A 21,759-nucleotide genomic window follows, 5' to 3' on the forward strand; every position below is an offset into this window, starting at 1 on the left:
TTGACGGAAGCAACCGTCTGTGTTTAGCCTCATATAGGTGCATTTAAGTTATCCCTAAATTAAGAATTTTTTTCCCTCAGAATTTAAGGCTAATTTTTTTTTTAAAGAAAATATTATATCTAAATGATGTTCTAAGAAAACCTGTGAACTGGAAGGAGGCTGAACCTCTGCTGAGATGTAAACTTGGTGAAAAATGACTATAAATACCCAACATATAAAAATACCTTTCTTCATCCCACCCTCAATTTAAATCTCTAGTGGAAACAAATTCTGAAAACCTCTCATTTAGAATGCAAGCCAATTTGATTAATATACTAGATCAAAGCGCTCAAGTCAACTCTGAAACACCAAGTTACAACATTTTGGAAAACAAAAAACAAAAACTCCTACTGACTTTCTGTTTGTAAAGGAGGCTATTGTCATTGGAAGTGGGAATGATAAAGTAAGGGTTCTGAAAGTATTCTTCTGAGCCCTCCTCCATGTGTACATCCCCATTACTCACCCCCTAGAGAGGGTGACTACCAGCTGCTGAGACTGCTGTGGCACTTTGGAACCAAAAGCCAAAAAAGAGGCCTCAAGCTAAATGGAGATATGGCCCCTATTTTTGAGGATTTTTCATTTGGTTTGGAGAAAAAGCCAACACATAGACAACCACCGTGGAGCAACAAAAAGTAAATTGAGAGAACAAAGCTTAGTTAATTCAGTAAGGGAGAACACAACCTCCAGAGTCTTAATTGTGTCTTAGAGGTTGTTGTAGGATAAAAACATCTTAAAGTTTAGTAAAGCAAAAAGAAAGTTTTGTTTGACATATATTCAAAAAGGCAAAAGTGGAAAGCGTACAAGCATGCTGTCAGAGCTAATGTCTGCCCAAATCCAAGGCAATATTACAGAACAGACAAAAGTGGGAAAACCGACAGGCATGCTGCTAGAGCCATGCCTGTCAAAGTCCAAAGAATATTATAGAATAGACAAGAACAGGAAAACAGACAAGCATGCTGCCACAGCCATGTCTGCCCAAGTTCAAAGAATATTAGAGTCATGAGTATATATTAACATTAAAAAATGGGTAAAACCACTGAAAGCTCCATCTTTTCACAGATTGGCTAGAAACTGTGATCCTACATTTTGAGTTCTCTTTCTTAACAATCATTGGTATTGGCTTCAGTAAAGACAGTCAAGAGGGCCTTCATTGGTACAACAAATTTTCTTTTGAGTAAATGCTAACAGAAAAAGATAAGAGTGGAAAGTCTTTTGTGTTTTGTTAGATTAGTTTACTTGAAATGTTCCCTAACAGATATTTTCCAAGATTATCCTAGCCGTTGTCTTTATACCTCACAGCTCAGTTGATGTGTCCTTGTGAGCCCAGCTCTACCTGGGTCACAGTCCCTATGCTCAAGGACAGGGAACGATGACTCCAATATTATTTCCTATATCAAGGTTGTGAGGGCAAATTTGAGCTATTTATTGAGATTTCGAAATCGAGTTTATGGTGGCTCTTTCAGAGTTGGGACATGTTAAGATAGGGTTAGGATCATGATATAATAGCTTAGGATTGGTAGATACAACCAGGAGAGGATTTTGAGGTTGTAAACTTTATCTATTGCTGTGTAACAAATTGCCCTAAAACTTAGTGGGTTACAACAAGCATTTATTATCTCATCGCTTCTGTGGATCAAGAACTCAGGAATGGCTTAGCTGGGTGGGTTCTCATGAGGTTACAAACAAGATGTTGACAGCGGCTGCAGTAAGGCTTACCTGGGGCTGGAGAATGCTCTTCCAAACTCATTCACTTGGCTGTTGGATGGAAGCCTTAGTTTTTTACAGCATGGGCTTCTCCATAGGTGAGTGTCTTCTTGACATGGCAGCTGGATTCCACCAGGTCAAGTGATCTGAGAAAGCAAAGAGGAGGCTGCAGCATCTTGTATGACTTAGTGTGGCACCGTCACTTCCACATTATTCTATTCGCTAGAAGCATGTCACTAATTTCAACTCATGCTGAAGGGGAAGCAAGTTGGAGGGCAGGGTATTTAAGAATGTGTGGCCATATTTTACCATCACAGGTGCTGAAAGATTATTGCTGTGCAAAGTGTCATTTGATACCTTCTAATGAGAAGCTGATGGGCCTTTCAAAAAATTCCTGCAATAAGCAATAAAAAGCTCCTGGAATACACAAAAAGTTATTTGCAATTTTTATCTTCCTAAGCAAGAGCCTCAAGGAATAGTAATGTGATGAAAATGCTGGAGTACGGAAGTCATATTAATGTAGACAGTAAACTGTGGGCACAGTTTGGATTCTCACATTCAATACAAGGCTCCCATAAAGTATATGATACATTTTCTTCAGATAAACTTAAAATGCAATATTTTAAAAAGTAAACCCTGAAAAAAGTATTAATTGAAAATAATTTAGTTGTCTTAAAATGAAGTCTAAAATACTCATTGTTTTAATATGCTTCCTCTTGGAAATTAAAGCCTACTTCCTACTATTCTGGATTTTTTAAAGAAGCTTTGGATTGACATTTTACAGCAATGATATATTAACTTGGCTTCTACATTGAAACAGAGGCAGAACATAACACTCCCTTACCAAATGCTGCAGTCAGTAAAAATGTTAGCCATTCTGACTAGAAAATGCCCTGGGAACAGCAGTGGGAAATGAGACCAATTGCTCAGCTAAAAGATAAACCTAGTGAAGACAGATGAGCATGCACATATGAAACCTAAAATTGGGAAATCCATGTGTAAGTGAGATAGAAAAAAAATGTCTTTTTTGGAAGTCAATCAATCTTTCAAACGTAATTACTGCCTCATTTTTATGTCCTGTTCTAGGGTTTGGACCTCAGTTTTATTGGTAAACTTACTGAAATTATCACTTGAGGGTAAATAGGTTCTAGGGACTGATTCACGCTAATAGGACTCACAGGAGCTTGATGTTATAAACCAAAATACAACTTATTAACCTGCAGGGGAGTTTATAACTTTTCAAAACTGGTACTTACAGCCACAGTTCAGGTCACCTTGATCTTGGTCATGAGGGTGACTCAGTAATGAAAGGAAAGTAGGTCTTGAGGGATATTTCATCCAGGTTATGATAAAGCCTGATGAACTGCCCAAAGTTATTTTTTAAAGGAGATTCCCACACATTCTGTATCATGTTGCAAGAGCCCAACAATTACAGCTAAACTATCCACTGCATCTTTCCCGATACAGAGAAATCCTAAGATATAAGAAACAATGTAACATGCTTTATGCCATTGTGCCTTCTTAACTGTTATTTCTTTTAATTCTATTCCAAATTAACCGACATTTATGAATCTCCTACTATGTATTTAGCACTAGGTATGGCTCTGAATAAAGCAGATATGGTTTCTGTCCTCAAGGGGTTTAGAGTTTGATGGACGAGAAAGGGTGGTAAAACATACAATTTCACTTAATTAAATTAGTACAGAGGCAGAAGCACTTCAAGATACTACAGAATCACAAAAACAAAGCACTTTTAAAGTTCATTGGGTACGTCAAAATAATCATACCACCTTTTCATGTACAAAACCTGTATTAGAAGCTCATAGTTTTGTTGTTGTTGTTTGGTCATACATGTAAAAACAAACAAATAAGCAAAATTGTATCTACCTAGACTGTACATCTCTTCTCTGCCTCTCAACCCTTTTTTCCCTCATAGATAACTCCTCTTTATGTGTCAAAATTCTGTTCCATTGTCCCTGCTCCCTGAATTCCTAAGTCCCACAGTCTGCACTCTTGACACTAACACTGCATCAGAGTCAGTCACTCTTAAATAGCTACTAAATCTGGCTCAGATATGTACTTGTCCCTGTATAGTTCATAGTTTACCATAATTATGAGTTAATACTTCTGTCTCTTCCACTGGGCTGCTATTTCTTACACAGCAGAAACCCTAGGTATGATTCATCCTTCTATAGAGCTGGTAGAGTATATGCTCAGTAATTTTTTTTTTACATAATTTTTATATTTCCCTCTTTTTAAATAAAACCTTTTCATCAGGAAACATTTGAAAAATACAAATCAGCAAAAAAGAAGCAAATTAAATTAGAGCCTAATCCCGCACCCAGAGATAGCCACTATTAGTTTTCTGATGTTGTCATTACCTAGTTAGCTTTATGAGTCTTATGGCTGTATAACCTGGCAATATACTACCAGCAAATAGTTGCTGAATGTATCTTCTGTCCACTTTAAATATCTTAAACATCTTTCTGTATCATTAGCTATTTTTCTTTGATATCATTTTAATGGCTGCACAGTATTTTACTCTGTAATAAATAATACATTTATTTAACCAATACTCCACTGTTAGTGTTTTGTTTTGATTGACCATTAAAAGATGAATGTCTGAATCATGCAGCAAAGGACACAGAACATTCCTCACAGAGGAAATGGCAGGGGCAAAGGCCCTGTGGTGGGAAGGAGCATAATGCATTGAGGAACTGAAAGAAGGTCCCAGTGGTAAGAGGATTAATAAACAGTTAACAGTTTTGTTTTAAGCAGGAGAACATTAGGATGAGATATGCATATTTTAAAAAAATGTAATAAGGAAACTGATTTAACTGAGCAAGAGGAGATTTGGAGAGATAAGTTAGTAGGTTCATGTCAATATCCCTAGCAAGAAGTAATTGGTGGAAGGAAAGAGGTCATTGTGGTAAAGAAGAGAAGCAGGCAGATGGCAGGTAACATATTAGGAGGTAAAACTCCACATAACTCACTGCTCAGACTGGGAAATGAGGAAGAGAAAGTATAGTCCAAGACGGCTCTACGTCCTTGGCTCATTGGGGCTGGGGATGAAACTAGGCCAGATGAGAAGAACGCACGAAGTGTTGGTGGCCTATAAATGAAGGAAAAGTCAGGAAGCAAGAGGGCGGAAGAGGAGCCTCAGGAAAGCCATCGTTTAGGGCTTAGGTGGAGGGGAGGGTTCTGGGTAGCTAAAAAAAAGGGATAAAAACACAAAGAAGGGAACCAGGAGACTACGTGATCCCTGGTGCCAAAAGGGAGAGTTAAGTATCTTTTTTATAAGTAAGGTGGCAAGAGATGCACGGCCCGTGTGGGGATTCTGTCCCCCTGTCTTAGAATGCCAACAGCGAGCCAAAGGCCAAAGAGGAGGTACAGTTCCATCCCACTGAAACTCTAAAAAGGTAAATCGTCTGTTTCCCTCTCCTCCGTTCAGTCTCTGGCAGCTCTAACAGATCCCAAACCGGAGATCATCTTCAGTCAACTACACCTATAAGGAAAGTAGGCTGCCAAACGGATTTTTGTTTCTCCCTCCAAAAAGGTGCTCATCCTGACCCCGACGTGATTTGAACACGCAACCTTCTGATCTGGAGTCAGACGCGCTGCCGTTGCGCCACGAGGTCACGGGCGCTGCTCTCGGCCTTTCGAAAGCAGGATCTTGAATCATTCCTCTTCCTCCAGATCCAAAATATTTCTTTATTATTAATTTTGATCATTTTTCTCGCCACCGTTCACAGTTTTGCTAATGCTTCCTTGAACAAAAGTAAAGGATTGGCCAGATTAAATATGAATCCCCAAACCCAAATGCTCCATATGAGAAAAACCCAGAGAAAAATTCGATCTTTCCACTGGTCGAAATTTCTCTATTTTAATAAAAATATTGGGTTTACAGGAATCAAAACGGCTACAAAGTTTGCACTATTATTTTTTCTATAAATTCACTGGACGCTTCCCTCTTCCATGTAAAACTCGTAGCCTTGCGCGGCCAGGCCTCGCGGTCCTCTACCTTCCTCCTCCCTGTCCGCGCACCGGCCTCACCTTCAACCTGATGAAAAGCTGCTTCTCCTCAAAGCCTCAAAATTCCTCAGTCAGAATCCACGGACCCTGGGGTCTTTACAGTGTACACGTGCCATTCCTTTTACAACAGGAACCCCAGACGAACCGCTAGCATTCACTGCGCGCTTGGGTGGTGAAAACCTGGAAGCCAGGGCTTTCGGAAGAGTAACTTGTTAGAAATGTAAACTCTCGGCCACACTCCAGGCATACTGAATCCGACACTCTGGGTTTGAGACGCAGCAATCTGTGTTTTAACGAACCCTCCAGATGATCGTGACACACGGAGAAGTTTGAGAATCTCTGCTCCAGCTTAGAGACCCTATACTTTACACTCTCAAGAAAATAACCTTCCAGCCTTCTTCCAGGATGGAGGAAGGGCAGTTTCCAGGTGAAGCTGGCGCTGACAATTCCCGAGACAATGAGGCAACTCTATGGGGGGTGCAGATGGGGGTTCTGCGGTGTAAATCTGGTTGCCTCTTTGCCTTTCCCACTGTTGGTTTAGGATTCAGCTTTCTCAGGTCTGACAAATCAGCTATCACTCCTCAATAGTCTTTCCAGATTACGAAACTTGGTTGCTCTTGTCTCGAACGTTTGTCCTATGTGAATTTGTATTTTAGAATTATTTTCGTGTGATTTCCGGAGTGCACAAAAGTAAATTATTGTGTTTAATCCACAATCAGTCTCCACCTGGAAGGCAAGGAAGTGGAAGTTCCCGGGTTTTTAAAGGAACTGAGTTCTGTCTTGACCTAGTTAACCCCTCTCCTCCTTCAGCTCTTAGCTCAAGCATTTGCTCCCTGGCACGACTTTTCTCCCTAGTTCCCATACAAAGATAAAGCATTCTATCTATTAATAGTGCCATACTCCAATTATCGTAGCATTATATTCCTCCCCTCGGTAGTTGTCTAGTTCCAACTTTACAGTATTTTTCTTATGATTAGATTAAATTTATTTCCCCAATTAGACTGAAGGATTTTTGAGGCGTTGGAATTTCCCTGGAATACTATAATAAGTTCACAATATTACCTAATATATATACACACCTTATACATTTTATGTATATACTTATAGTTAGAGCTCAAGTGAAGAGCAGCAGATTATTTTTCCTTTTAAAAAGTTTCAGCACGCGGTAAGAACAGACCACGTGGCCTAATGGATAAGGCGTCTGACTTCGGATCAGAAGATTGAGGGTTCGAATCCCTTCGTGGTTACTCTTAAATTCTTGAGCTTTTATGGTACGCACTTCAGAGCTTTCCGTTCGTAATGCCAGTTGTATTCCATTTTAATACTTTCATTTGTCTTTTCTCGGTAAGAGCTGAAAATAAGAAACTGAATAGTTTATCCTCCGCGTATTTCCCCTCCACATCCTTTGTCTTTGTTTTTGTTCTTCTTCCAAGTGTCTCTTTATATCTCTGCCTCTCCTCATTACCACTACACAGCCCTTTCTTTCGGTTGACGCTACTCAAAATTTGGTCGGTGAACCAGCAGCAGCCCCTGGGAGCGCCGCCCTCGATTTACTGAATTAGAATCTCTGGAACTAGAGCCCAGGAATCCGGGTTTTAACATGCTATCCAAGTGATTTCTATATAAGCACTCAAGTTTGAGCGCCACTGGAGTCCTTACAATCTGCATAATGTCACATTCTTCCCGTCCACTTGGAGAAAGTGCAAACTCTTAGTGCCAATTAACCTGAGTTCCCAGGTTGCTGAGCACCGACTGGGAGGCGCTTGGAGGGGGAGTGGGGGGAGATAAAAGCAGGAAAGAGGGCTACAAGCTTGACAGGAGCGACTCCTCACAAATGTAGAAAGAATGCTAGAATTAGAACAATCGCTGTCTGCAACCCCCAGAGAAATTATAAACTTAGGCAAAAAACATTAGAAGTCTTAAAGCCATTAGGCAAAGAGTTATTGGGAAATAACAGATCTGTATGATGCTGAAGTTATCACCCCACCAATTACTTGCCAACTGGAAAGGGAAAAAATAAAGAACCCCGGGAACACCACTTTATTTTCACCATCATTTCGATATCTTGACACGTGCCTCTTAATGTGAAGCAAATACTGTATAAAGACAGTGTCAGGCCAAAAATGTTTAACCCGAATCTAATCAATCAATCAAAAAGATCTAAGCCATCCTTTAGACTTAACTTCCAGTGTACAGGAAATAGAGGAATAAATTAAACGATGGAGTGAGAAAACAATGAGACAAATCCAGAATGTAGGACATTCCACAAGACAACTGGCTTGGACTTTTTTAAAAGTCTATGTCAAAACAAAGCAAAAACAACAAAAAATGATGGGATGCTGGTCTAGATTTAAAAAGGTTAATGAAATAACCAAATGCAATGAAAGACCTTTGATTCCACCTTGGTTAGAAAACAACGGCTGTGAAAGACATATTGTTGTTGTTAGTTGCCGTCGATTATTTATTAAATCCTTGTTAAAATAAGTAGCCAAAGATGAAGAAGTAGAAGATTTTTATCAGCTGCTGCAGTCTGAAATTGATCAAACATGCAATCAAGATGCACTGATACTTACTGGTGATTGGAATGCAAAAGTTCGAAACAAAGAAGAAGGATCAGTAGTTGGAAAGTACGGCCTTGGTGATAGAAACAATGCCAGAGATCTAATGATAGAATTTTCAAGGCCAACGAATTCTTCATTGCAAATACCTTCTTTCACCAACATAAACGGTGACTATGCACATGGACCTAGCCAGATGGAACACACAGAAACCAAATTGGCTACATCTGTGGAAAGAGACAATGGAAAAGCTCAATATTATCAGTCAGAAAAAGGCCAGGGTTCTGTGGGACAGACCATCAATAGCTCATATGCAAGTTCAAGCTGAAACTGAAGAAAATCAGAGCAAGTCCACGAGAGCCAAAATATGACCTTGAGTACATCCAGCCTGAATTTGGAGACCATCTGAAGGATAGATTTGACGCATTGAACACTGGTGACCGAAGACCAGACGAGTGGTGGAATGGCATCAAGGACATCATCCATGAAGAAAGCAAGAGGTCACTGAAAAGACAGGAAAGAAAGAAAAGACCAAGATGGATGTCAGAGGAGACTCTGAAACTTGCTCTCAATCGTCAAGCAGCTAAAGCAAAAGGGAGAATTGACGAAGTCAAAGAACTGAACAGAAGATTTCGAAGGGCGTCTCGAGAAGACAAAGTTAAGTATTATAATGACATGTGCAAAGAGCTGGAGATAGAAAACCAAAGGGGAAGAACATACTTGACATTTCTCAAGCTGAAGTGAAGGATTCTATGGCGAAAATTTAAACGACTCAGGAAGTATCAAAAGAAGGTGGATGGAATACACAGAGTCATTATACCAAAAAGAATTAGTCGATGTTCAACCATTTCAAGAGGTGGCATATGATCAGGAACCGATGGTACTGAAGGAAGAAGTCCAAGCTGCTCTGAAGGCACTGGTGAAAAACAAAGTTCCAGGAATTGATAGAATATCAATTGAGATGTTTCAACAAACAGATGCAGCGCTGGAGGTGCTCACTTGTCTATGCCAAGAAATATGGAAGACAGCTTCCTGGCCGACTGACTGGAAGAGATCCATATTTACACCTATTTCCAAGAAAGGTGATCCAGCCGAATGTGGAAATTATAGAACAATAGCATTAATATCACACACAAGCAAAATTTTGCTGAAGATCATTCAAAAACGGCTGCAGCAGTACATCGACAGGGAACTGCCAGACATTCAGGCTGGATTCAGAAGAGGACGTGGAACCAGGGATATCATTGCTGATGTCAGATGGATCCTGGCTGAAAGCAGAGAATACCAGAAGGATGTTTACCTGTGTTTTATTGACTATTCAAAGGCATTTCACTGTGTTATCAAATTATGGATAACATTGCAAGGACTGGGAATTCCAGAACACTTAATTGTGCTCATGAGGAACCTTTACATAGATCAAGAGGCAGTTTTTCGGAGAGAACAAGGGGATACTGATTGGTTTAAAGTCAGGAAAGGTGTGCAGCAGGGTTGTATTCTTTGACTATACCCACTCATTCTGTATGCGGAGCAAATAATCCGAGAAGCTGGACTATATGAAGAAGAACGGGGCATCAGGATTGGAGGAAGGCTCATTAACAACCTGCGTTATGCAGATGACACAACCTTGCTTGCTGAAAAGTGAAAAGGACTTGAAACACTTACTAATGAAGATCAAAGACCACAGCCTTCAGTACGGATTGCACCTCAACATAAAGAAAACAAAAATCCTCACGGCTGGACCAATAAGCAACATCATGATAAACGGAGAAAAGATTGAAGTTGTCAAGGATTTCATTTTCCTTGGATCCACAATCAACACCCATGGAAACAGCAATCAAGAAATCAGAAGACGCATCGCATTGGGTAAATCTGCTGCAAAGGAACTCTTTAAAGTGTTGAGAGCAAAGATGTCACCCTGAAGACTAAGGTGCACCTGACCCAAGCCATGGTATTTTCAATCGCATCATATGCATGTGAAAGCTGGACAATGAATAAGGAAGACCGAAGAAGAATTGACGCCTTTGAATGGTGGTGTTGGCGAAGAATATTGAATATACCGTGGACTGCCAAAGGAACGAACAAATCTGTCTTAGAAGAAGTACAACCAGAATGCTCCTTAGAAGCGAGGATGGCCAGACTGCGTCCTATGTACTTTGGACATGTTGTCAGGAGGGATCAGTCCCTGGAGAAGGACATCATGCTTGGCAGAGTACAGGGTCAGCGGAAAAGAGGAAGACACTCAACGAAGTGTATCGACACAGTGACTGCAATAATGAGCTCAAGCATAACAACGATTGTGAGGATGGCTCAGGACCCGGCAGTGTTTCGCTCTGTTGTGCATAGGGTTGCTATGAGTCGGAACCGACTCGACGGCACCTAACAACAGCAGCAAAGTAAGTAGCTTGGAATAGATGATATAGGATAACATAGAGTACATTGTAAACATTATGCATGCATCAGTAGTCGTGGCCGAGTGGTTAAGGCGATGGACTAGAAATCCATTGGGGTCTCCCCGCGCAGGTTCGAATCCTGCCGACTACGAGTGCGTCCTTTTGTGTCTTCATCTCAGTCTCTGCCCGTTAATTACCATATTCTATTGCAAGTTACTTTTTAAAAATACTAAACTTTCTCTCGGATATTTTGCAAGTTACATAAAAAATGCATTTCTCATTGCCCTGGAAGGAATTATTTCGGGTGACTAAGTCAGGGGAATCACTTAAGTCAGGGGAATCACTAGAACCGTGTTTTGTTTCACTTCTGAGGTTTCTTAGGTTCAAAATCCTGATGACTGAAGAAAGCCAAGCTAGAAGAAAGGCTTCACATACATTTAGAACGATACAGTAATCCCACCACTTCCTTTTTGTATAGTCTTAATTACAGTAGCTGCGGTGTGGGTGGGCCAGTGGCGCAATGGATAACGCGTCTGACTACGGATCAGAAGATTCCAGGTTCGACTCCTGGCTGGCTCGTTGAGCACCTGCTTTTTTGAGATTCCACACCTTAAGAAAAGTTAGTATGGAACTAAAAGGTTCTGACAAATGACCCCACCAGAAATCTTGTTCTCTTGCTAACAGTTACTATGCTCCTTTTAAATACAAAGTACAGCGAGGAATGAAGTTGGAGACTTCGTGGTCTGACATCTTGTAATGATCCCATGAGCGTTCTCGTTTCTCTTTCATTCACTCCAAATACAAAAGTGCTCTTGCTGTCTCTTTAACTGTTCTGTAGGTGTTTTTGCTTTGTTTGTTTGACTGAATTTTGAAGAAATAATACCCATCAACTTTCGGGAAAAGGTGGCACACTCTATGTTGATACTAGCCATCAAAGGTATTTCCCATTTGACTGGAATGAGGGTCCCTTAGAAATAACCCTCTTCAAGGGTGTATTTTCATTTATAGTGCTCTAACTCCTAAAGATTAGCTTTGACTCAGGAAGTTCCACACTGGATAAGATTTCTTAATGGAAGTCTTCTAATTTAAAGAATGCAAGAGAAAGAGGAAAGAAGGAAAAACTCCAGTGTAGTCTGGAGTGAGGGGAACCTTCTGTGCCAACCAAATTGCTCCTTTTTTTTCTTCCTTTAAACATATTTGGGTTGGAAAGCAGTTGCTCTGCGATTGCAACATTTCATTAATCAACAAAACAAAACAAAGTTTCTCACAGCTCAGATTGGGAACCTCAGGAACATGAACCTCACAGAGAGCCATTTGGTTTTTAAAAAACAATCGTTTTCTTTTCAGGGCTGGAATCAGAACAGAAGTCCTCCATGGCATGTTAACAATCCATGGTTTTAGTGCCTCAGAAATCTGGCCCCAGAAACCTCTTTGATATTACCTTCTGCTACTCTAGTGCTCATTCACTCAGTTCCGGGCTCACTGTCCTTTTGCTATTCTCGGAACAAGCCTGCAGGCTCCTGCCATAGGACATTTGCTGTTACCCTTTCTCTGCCTGCAAACATCATCCCTCATACAGCAATGTGGCTCACTTCCTCGTCTCTTTGAGATCTTTGCTCAAATTCATCTTCTCAGCGAGACCATTTCTTGACCTCCCTATTTAAACTTGCAACACCCCCCCAAACACACACACTCTTTATTCTCCTTCCCTGCCGTATCTTTCTTTATAGTTTGTTTATTGTATGTTTTCTGCACTAGAATGTAAACTTCATGAGAGCAGGATGTTTGTTTTTTTCTTTTTTTCCCCTATTTTATTGACTGCTGTAGTCCTAGCACTACATAGTGACTGGCAATCAGATATTTTTTGTTTGCATAAGTGAATAAATAACTAGAGAAACACGGCAAAGAAAATTTGAGAACTAATAAAGGAATAAATGAATGCAGTAGAGCTTTTACTCTGCACAACTTTGAACAAGTTGTTTAAACTCTAAAAACATCAGCATTCTCATTCGTAAACTGGGAGTAATAACAGTACTTTGTAGAACTTGAAATGATTTAGAACTTGGAAAGCCCTTGGAACAGCGCACGGCACCTAACTGCTCAAACAATCAATAAAAGCCATTATTGTTGCTTTTATTGTTCTCGTTATTTTTTAGAGTTCATTTTTGGATAGTGGTGTATGGCACACAGAGAAGCAGAAGCCTGAGAGAACTGCACTTCAAAAAGGTTCTTCTAAGGCCCCATGGCAATTCTATCAGGTTCTTCATATTACAAATTAGTGTCCTTTTTCTCTTATTTATAGCCAAATGCTGGGGACTCAGTCCCACTCATGGCGACACTTATCAGTAGTAGATCGCCAGACCTTTCTTTCAAGGGGCCTTTGAGTGGACTCGAACCTTTCGATTAGCTGACAAGAGCGAGGATTTGTGGGGGAGAAAAAGGAAAGAAACTAGCAGGGGATGCTTTCGATCCATCGACCTCTGGGTTATGGGCCCAGCACGCTTCCGCTGCGCCACTCTGTTTTGGAATGGTATAGTGCTCTATATATTATTCATCGTTTCTCTGGTTTGTCAATTTTTCAAAACGTTGAACTAGGTGTTTTCGTTTTCTTCTAGAGTGCTAATCTGTTTTTTGTACTATGATGGCCATTTGCCTAGTCCAACTACTAAGGGAAAGGTTAAAGGGAAGTATTTATTTTTGATACACTTCACCCATGCACAAATGCATGATTAGATGTATCAGGTGAGCGTATCACTACACCTGTAACTTAAAACGTCTGCTGATATTCCAAATGTCATGTTTTAAAGTCATTATAAGTTACACGAAACAATAGAAACTCTTCTGAAGAAATAAACCATGTTTTCCTTTTGCTCGGTGCTGTAATGTGGTAGTTCACAATCTGTTGCAGGTTCTCTCATACACAGTTTTTACAGAGAGTAGTAGGGGGTCCACGCAACCTCTAACCTAGAAGTCTACCTTTCTCTGACCTAATGATTCATCCCCTACAGTCTCAATTCAGCAAAATAACTGTGATCACGTTTTCTGCCTCTGGAAATGAGCCGCTGCCTTCCATGGTTTGCAGGGTGGGGGAGTCGCGGAGAGCGGAAGATGTGCTGCGTAACCCCTCCGCTGGAAAAGCAGACCCAGGTGTGAAGCAGGTGAGCTTAGGTCACCCACTCGAAGATCTACTAAGCTTCTGAAGGTTGGAGTGAGAGATGTGGATGGACAGGCAGGATCGTGAGCACAGAGTGAGCGTAGAGAGAAAGCAAAGAGTTGGCGAAGAGGGAAGTTCATGTTTGCAATAAGAGTAAAATTATTGTCTCTCTGGGATCAGAAATAAGCCCTCAAATACAATGATATATTCCTGCGTGTACCTGCCTATTTTTAAAAGGCATTTTGAAGAAGGCTCAAAATTGGCATTAAACAACAACAAAAACAAACCTTTTGCTGTCGAGTCGACTCCGACTCATAGCGATCCCAAAGGACGCAGTATAACTGCCCCATAGCGTTTCCATGGAAGGCCTGGTGTATTCAAACTGCTCACCTTTTGGTGAGCAGACATAGCTCTCAACCATTATGCCACCAGGCTTTCCAAAACTGGCATCACTTCCCTAAGATGATATATCAAGATTGGGTTAGTTTAGCCAGAAGTTAATTTTCAAAACTTCTTAAAGTTTGAGATCGGCCCTTCGAGGTCTGAGGAAACGGTTTCCTTCAAAATTTGCCCCAGAGTGACTTGGGAGGGACCTGAGCATCAAGCCCGCGGGTGATGCAGGGAAGCTATACTTTTTTCTTTTCTTTTCTTTTCACTTCACGCATCGCCTCCGGGCCCAACCCACTACTCCTCCCGCAAACTTCTCCCTAGTGAACTAAAAAGCTTGACCCCGACGTGATTTGAACACGCAACCTTCTGATCTGGAGTCAGACGCGCTACCGTTGCGCCACGAGGTCTCCTGTGGGCCTTGCATTTTTTTTTTATGACTGTCAATTGATGTTTGGAATTGATTTTCGGTATTCATTGAAGCGCACGTGGTTGAATGCAAAGTAATACCCAGCTGCCTCCTTTGGGATCAAAACGCTGTCCAATCACTCCCTGATTTTCTTTGCCTCCAAATTGCTTCTGTTTTCACCTTTTTCTAGTCATATTTCTTTTTTTTTCCTAGTTTTCTCCACATATACGCAAAATAGATGTTTGGGGGACGGTTTTTTTTTTTTTTTTTTTTTTGGCGAGGGGGCACCTTTTTGGGAAGTCAAACTTTCTGTTTAGGGTCGGTCGTTTCAGGGTGAGGTGGGGCAGGAGAGGGAGCTAGAGTAAACATAATGAATGGCCCTCTTCTCCTCCCCTTCCCAGTTAGGGACTCTGCCCAGGGCGGATTTTGAACTCTTTTCCAATGTTGTTGACATTTGACCCTAACAAGTGTGACAATGACATAAATTCAAGGGGGGGGGTTGGCCCAAATTATTGTGCCACTGGCCTTCTCTGAGAAAACGTTTCCCTGCACCCTCTGTTCTCCTTAGTTGATTTGAAATATGATTATTTTCTACAGTGAGAATCCTTCGGACTCAGATTACTGGATCTGATACTGCCTAGAAAAAGAGTAATCGGTCTTTCTGCGAGAGCGAGTGGGTGACTCTAACTCTGACTCTGATTTGGCTGGTTAAAGTGCCTGTCTAGTAAAGAGGAGATAAGGGTTTTGAATCTCACCGGGGTCTGAGGTTTTTTTTTTTTTTTTTCCTGGGATCTAAAATCTACACGTGAACTGTCTCCCCAAATAGAGACGAGGATGTTTTGAATTCCCTTTGTTGTTTGTTGTTGTTAGTGCCGTCCAGTCAGTTCCGACTCATAGCGACCCTATGTACAACGGGATTAAACACTGCCCGGTCCAGCGCCTTGCCCACACCTGTTGTTATGCTTGAGACCATTGTTGCAGTCACTGTGTCAATGAATCTCCTCGAGGGTCTTGCTCTTTTTCGTTGACACTGTACTTTACTAAGCATGATGACCTTCTCCAGGGACTGATCTCTCCTGACAACATGTCCAAAGTATGTAAGAGGTAGTCTCGCCATCTTGCTTCTAAGGAGCGTTCTGGTTGTACTTCTCCCAAGACAGACTTGTTCATTCTTTTGGCAGTCCATGGTATATTCAATATTCTTCGCCAACACCACAATTCAAAGGTGTCAATTCTTTGAAAAAGATATCCATATAAGTTATCTGCTGTAACACAGATGCCTCTTTCTTTCTCTGAAAATTAAGGTTTCCCTTTCTTAATCTGAAAAATCCACAGTCTATGGTTTCAGCTGGGAATTGTAAAGGACTACAAATACTGGCCACCATCCTTCAGTGAGTTTGTTGTACTCTGGTGGATTACTGTTGCTATGATGCTGGAAACTATGTCACTGGTATTTCAAATACCAGCAGGGTCACCCATGGTGGATGGGTTTCAGCAGAGCTTCCAGACAAAGACTAGGAAGGCCTGGTGATCTACTTCCAAAAATTAGCCAATGAAAACCTTACAGATCACAACAGAACATTGTCTGATTCTCTTGCTTTGGACATGAGAAGGGATCAATCACTACAGGGGGACATCATGTTTGGTAAGTAGAGGAATGGTGAGGGTGAGGGAGACTCTTGATACAATGGATTGGCACAGTAATCATAGCAATGGACTCAAACATGTCTGTGATCACGTGGATGAGGCAGGACTGGGCAACATTTTGTTCTGTTGTACCTAACGTCACCATGAGTAGGAGTTGACTTATAGACAGCTATCTATCTATATGCCAAAAACAGTTCTCTGAATTTTCATATGTTGTATGTAATCACATTTAATCCTCACAAAAAGTCTCTGAGGTTGGTGTTCACAAAGTGAAAAATTCCCCCAGCAGCTGCAAGCTAAAAGCTAGGACAACTGAACATAGACAATTTTTACGCTATAAGCAATAATCAGATAAGGCCACTCTGTTACCTATGGTGGATCAAGATGAAGACTAAATCACTCCACAACTACCTGAAACAGGAAAAATATAAGGGCACAAAAATAAGTGAACACTCCCCTCTTTCAGCTAACATAGTGATTGTGCTTCCTTACCAATGATATCCCCAACCCTACTTTAATTCTCCCGTCTCCTGGGTAAAACACCACTGGTATAGCCAGTCATTGAATTGTCCCAGTTTTTGATAGTACCCTATCTAGAACTGATATCTGATTCCCTCATACCCTCCTTAAAAATGCCCAGCACAAGCCCAAATTTCGTAATAAGCCCCTCCCAACTTCTCCTTACCTAATTACCCCACTATTGCTCGAGCGTGCACTCTCCCTTGCTGCAGCAAACTAAATAAACCTAACTTTGACCACAAGTGAATTCCTAGCGGTCAGTGGACCTTAACAATGCCATTAGCTTCACTTTACAGAAAATTAAACGGAAGAGTCCTTAGGGAGCCTGTAATCGGGTAAGATTTCATACAAGAGGTCGCCTTACATGCCTGCAAGGAGCACACGGTCTGGGCTGAATCTAAAAGATTTTAGAGAGAGCAAAATGAAATACCTGCCAGCACGGGAACTCAAAATAACGGCAAGAAGCTGTTATACCCCTAAGGATAAAGGGGCAGTGGGAAAGGTGGTGTTATCGTAGCTCAGAGTGGGAACTAGAGCTTGTGGCAGACCAGCAGAAAGTTAAGACCACAGAGTGAACATCCCAAATCCCGAGTGAATGAAACTGCTTAAGGAAATGCCACAGGAAGAAGGAAACGGAAGAGAAATATCCCGGCTTCTGCCTTCGCCTGGCCTCGGTATTCTGTCTGCTCTCCAATTGGTTAAACCTACACCGAAGCAAGGGAGCCTGGGAAATGTAGTTCCTTGTGATATAGCACAGCGTAAGGGATAACAAAATGGCAACTTGTTTGACACAATATTGCTCCCAGCTACGACCAAAGTTTTAGGTCTACAAAAAAAATTTTTTTTTTCTTTTTGAATGACTGTATAAATGAGTTCTCACTGGAGTTGTTCTTTGGACCAATCCCTTCTGATACGTAATTACAATCATAAGGCCTCCAGCGGTTCCCTGGTGGGGCAGTGATTAAGAGTTCAGGCTGCTATCTCAAAGGTCGGCAGTTTGAGACCATCAGCGGCTTCTGGGAAACCCTGTGGGGCAGTTCTACAATGTTCTATATATATAGGGTCACTGTGAGTTGGAATTGACTCAATGGCAATGTTTTTTTTTTTTTTTAAGTAGGTAACACAGATTGATATTTTCTATGCCTTTATAGAAGTGCAAAATTTTTATACCATAAAAATCATAGGGAACAACAAATTACAAATATTAATTAAATAAAGGTTCCCTTTCTAACATGTAAGCATTCAGTATATAAAGCACATACCATATCCCAGGTATAGAAACACTGGTAATTCACTTATGAAAGAGGGGATTTCAATAGATTTGGTAGTAGGATTTTTGTTGGTTTGTTTTAAATATAAAGCACTTTAACAAAGATTAATTAAGGTCAACTCCATGATTAATTAAAGGTCAACTCCTTCACCAGGTTTCCCTTGTTGTTGTTGTTGTTAGGTGCGGTCAAGTTGGCTCAGACTCATAGCGACCCTATGCACAACAGAACAAAACACTGCCCGGTCCTGCGCCATCCTTACAATGGTTGTTATGCTTGAGTTCATTGTTGCAGCCACTGTGTCAATCCACCTCGTTGAGGGTCTTCCTCTTTTCCGCTGACCCTGTACTCTGCCAAGCATGATGTCCTTCTCCAGGGACTGATCCCTCCTGACAACATGTCCAAAGTATGTAAGACGCAGTTTCACCATCCTCGCCTCTAAGGAGCATTCTGGCCGCACTTCTTCCAGGACAGATTTGTTCGTTCTTTTAGCAGTCCATGGTATATTCAATATTCTTCGCCAACACCACCATTCAAAAGCGTCAACTCTTCTTTGGTCTTGCTTATTCATTGTCCAGCTTTCACATGCATATGATGCAATTGAAAATACCATGGCTTGGGTCAGGCGCACCTTAGTCTTCAGGGTGACATCTTTGCTCTTCAACACTTTGAAGAGGTCCTTTGCAGCAGATTTGCCCAATGCAATGTGTCTTTTGATTTCTTGACTGCTGCTTCCATGGCTGTTGATTGTGGATCCAAGGAAAATGAAATCCTTGACAACTTCAATCTTTTCTCCGTTTACCATGATGTTGCTTATTGGTCCAGCCGTGAGAATTTTTGTTTTCTTTATGTTGAGGTGCAATCCATACTGAAGGCTGTGGTCTTTGATCTTCATTAGTAAGTGTTTCAAGTCCTTTTCACTTTCAGTAAGCAAGGTTGTGTCATCTGCATAATGCAGGTTGTTAATGAGTCTTCCTCCAATCCTGATGCCCCATTCTTTTTCATATAGTCCAGCTTCTCGTACTATTTGTTCAGCATACAGATTAAATAGTAATGGTGAAAGAATACAACCCTGCTGCACACCTTTCCTGACTTTAAACCAATCAGTATCCCCTTGTTCTGTCCAAACAACTGCCTCTTGATCTATGTAAAGGTTCCTCATGAGCACAATTAAGTGTTCTGGAATTCCCATTCTTCGCAGTGTTATCCATAGTTTGTTATGGTCCACACAGTCGAATGCCTTTGCATAATCAAGAAAACACAAGTAAACATCCTTCTGGTATTCTCTGCTTTCAGCCAGGATCCATCTGACATCAGCAATGATATCCCTGGTTCCATGTCCTCTTCTGAAACCGGCCTGAATTTCTGGCAGTTCCCTGTCAATATACTGCTGCAGCCATTTTTGAATGATCTTCAGCAAAATTTTGCTTGCTTGTGATATTAATGATACTGTTCTATAATTTCCACATTCGGTTGGATCACCTTTCTTGAGAATAGGCATAAATATGGATCTCTTCCAATCAGTTGGCCAGGAAGCTGTCTTCCATATTTGGCATAGACGAGTGAGCACCTCCAGTGCTGCATCTGTTTGTTGAAACATCTCAATTGATATTCCATCAACTCCTAGAACCTTGTTTTTCACCAGTGCCTTCAGAGCAGCTTGGACTTTTTCCTTCAGTACCATCGGTTCCTGATCATATGCCACCTCTTGAAATGGTTAAACATAGACTAATTCTTTTTGGTATAATGACTCTGTGTATTCCTAGGCATTAGTGAGCTGAAATGGACTGGTATTGGCCATTTTGAATTGGACAATCATATAGTCTACTATGCTGGCAATGACAACTCAAAGAGGAATAGTGTTGCATTCATGGGCAAAAAGAACATTTCAAGATCTATCCTGAAGTACAACGCTGTCAGTGATAGGATAATTTCCATACAACTACAAGGAAGACCAGTTAAAACGACTATTATTCAAATTTAAGCACCAACCACTAGGGCCAAAGATGAAGAAATAGAAGATTTTTATCAGCTGCTGCAGTCTGAAATTGATCGAACATGCAATCAAGATGCATTGATAATTACTGGCGACTGGAATGCAAAACTTGGAAACAAAGAAGAAGGCTCAGTAGTTGGAAAATATGGCCTTGGTGATAGAAACGATGCCGGAGATCGAATGATAGAATTTTGCAAGACCAAAGACTTCTTCATTGCAAATACCTTCTTTCACCAACATAAATGGCGACTATACACATGGACCTCGCCAGATGGAACACAGAAATCAAATTGACTACATCTGTGGAAAGAGACAATGGAAAAGCTCAATATCATCAGTCAGAACAAGGCCAGGGGCTGACTGTGGAACAGACCATCAATTGCTCATATGCAAGTTCAAGGTGAAACTGAAGAAAATCAGAGCAAGTCCACGAGAGCCAAAATATGACCTTGAATATATCCCACCTGAATTTAGAGACCATCTCAAGAATAAATTTGACACATTGAACACTAGTGACTGAAGACCAGACGAGTTGTGGAATGACATCAAGGACATCATCCATGAAGAAAGCAAGAGGTCACTGAAAAGACAGGAAAGAAAAAAAAGACCGAGGTGGATGTCAGAGGAGACTCTGAAACTTGCTCTTGAGTGTGGAGCAGCTAAAGCAAAAGGAAGAATTGATGAAGTAAAAGAACTGAGCAGGAGATTTCAAAGGGCTCTCGAGAAGACAAAATAAAGTATTATAATGACATGTGCAAAGAGCTGGAGATGGAAAACCAAAAGGGAAGAACACGCTGGGCGTTTCTCAAGCTGAAAGAACAGAAGAAAAAATTCAAGCCTCGAGTTGCAATAGTGAAGGATTCCATGGGGAAAATATTAAATGATGCAGGAAGCATCAAAAGAAGATGGAAGGTTTCCCTTACTTGAGCAAAAAATGCATTAATTTTTGTAGAATTTTAGGATCAGGCCTTGGGAAAAATCGCAAATATTCAACAGTCCTTTGGTTGGAGAAATTGTCGACACGCCACCATCCCTGGCCAAATCCAGCCCACCACCTATTTTTGTGTGGCCCACAGCTAAGAATAATTTTTATGTTTTTAAACAGTTGAAAATAGATGAAAAGAAAAATAATATTCCGTAACTCGTCAAAATCTTATGAAATTCTAATTCCAGTGTCCATAAATAAGGTTTTATTGAGACACAGTCATGCCCATTAGTTTACAACGCGTATCCATGGTCACGCTACATGAGTAGACGTGACAGAGAGCGAATGGCCAGCAAATCCGAAAATATTTCATATCTGGCCCTTTATCGAAAAAGGTTCCAGACCTCTGAGCTGGAGAAAAGTGTTTTCTTCAGAGACAGAGGCAACTGCTCCTCTCTCGGCGTTGGAAGCGTCCCCAGCGCTTCTTTCTGGTCGTGGAGGGCAGCGCGGGTCACGCGGAAGGGGCCGCCTGCTTTCCGCGAGCTCTCGCTGCTGCCGCAGGGCAAGGCCGCAGCCTCGCGGAGGTAGAGGGCTGGGTGGCACCAGCCCGAACATTCCGAATTGCTTGCCGCGCTCTCCGCCGCTTCCCAGCCCAGACTAGAGGCCCACCTAAGGCTCTGTTCTCGTACCGCCAATCACCGGTCTGTCCTTGCAACAATGTAATACAATTC

General features: G+C 41.3%; 5 non-coding genes across 5 annotated transcripts; 3 read left to right on the top strand and 2 right to left on the bottom strand.

The window, feature by feature from the left end:
- Positions 1 to 5,309: 5,309 nt before the first annotated feature.
- TRNAW-CCA (transfer RNA tryptophan (anticodon CCA)) lies at positions 5,310 to 5,381 on the bottom strand. The gene has a single exon. It is a non-coding gene; the product is annotated as a tRNA-Trp (tRNA).
- Positions 5,382 to 6,949: 1,568 nt separating this feature from the next.
- TRNAR-UCG (transfer RNA arginine (anticodon UCG)) lies at positions 6,950 to 7,022 on the top strand. The gene has a single exon. It is a non-coding gene; the product is annotated as a tRNA-Arg (tRNA).
- A 3,770-nt stretch (positions 7,023 to 10,792) lies between these two features.
- TRNAS-AGA (transfer RNA serine (anticodon AGA)) lies at positions 10,793 to 10,874 on the top strand. Its single transcript has one exon. It is a non-coding gene; the product is annotated as a tRNA-Ser (tRNA).
- A 355-nt stretch (positions 10,875 to 11,229) lies between these two features.
- TRNAR-ACG (transfer RNA arginine (anticodon ACG)) lies at positions 11,230 to 11,302 on the top strand. Its single transcript has one exon. It is a non-coding gene; the product is annotated as a tRNA-Arg (tRNA).
- Positions 11,303 to 14,602: 3,300 nt separating this feature from the next.
- Positions 14,603 to 14,674, bottom strand: TRNAW-CCA (transfer RNA tryptophan (anticodon CCA)). Its single transcript has one exon. It is a non-coding gene; the product is annotated as a tRNA-Trp (tRNA).
- Positions 14,675 to 21,759: the final 7,085 nt, after the last annotated feature.

This window comes from Elephas maximus, chromosome 1, assembly GCF_024166365.1.
Source record: "Elephas maximus indicus isolate mEleMax1 chromosome 1, mEleMax1 primary haplotype, whole genome shotgun sequence".
NCBI lineage: Eukaryota > Metazoa > Chordata > Mammalia > Proboscidea > Elephantidae > Elephas > Elephas maximus.